The following is a 374-nucleotide window of genomic DNA, read 5'->3' on the forward strand; positions in this document are numbered from 1 at the left end:
AAAAAGCTGTGAGATGCTTTTTGTTGATGATGCGTTGTTGTTAGCATTACAGTTATAGCAAAGTTCCAAATGGAAAATGGGATGCTTTTTTCTTGAGTTCTATGCTTCCTTGTATAACGGGCAATTTAGGGGTCAAACTATTCCCTGCACAATCAGAAAAAAGTAGCAATCAAAATTTAGGATCTGAAAGTTGATAAGGGACCATTGAACTTTGGAATACCACAAAGATGGATACTGATAAAAAGTGAATCCAAAAGCTACAAGAATTAAGGATAAAACATGTTTTGCCCTTAGAAAGTTAATTAATCTGTTGTTGACTGATCATAATCTTATCTTAATTAATAATAATTTCTTTTTTTTTTTTTTTGGGGGGC

Source organism: Arachis ipaensis, chromosome B06 (genome assembly GCF_000816755.2).
Source record: "Arachis ipaensis cultivar K30076 chromosome B06, Araip1.1, whole genome shotgun sequence".
Classification (NCBI taxonomy): Eukaryota; Viridiplantae; Streptophyta; class Magnoliopsida; order Fabales; family Fabaceae; genus Arachis; species Arachis ipaensis.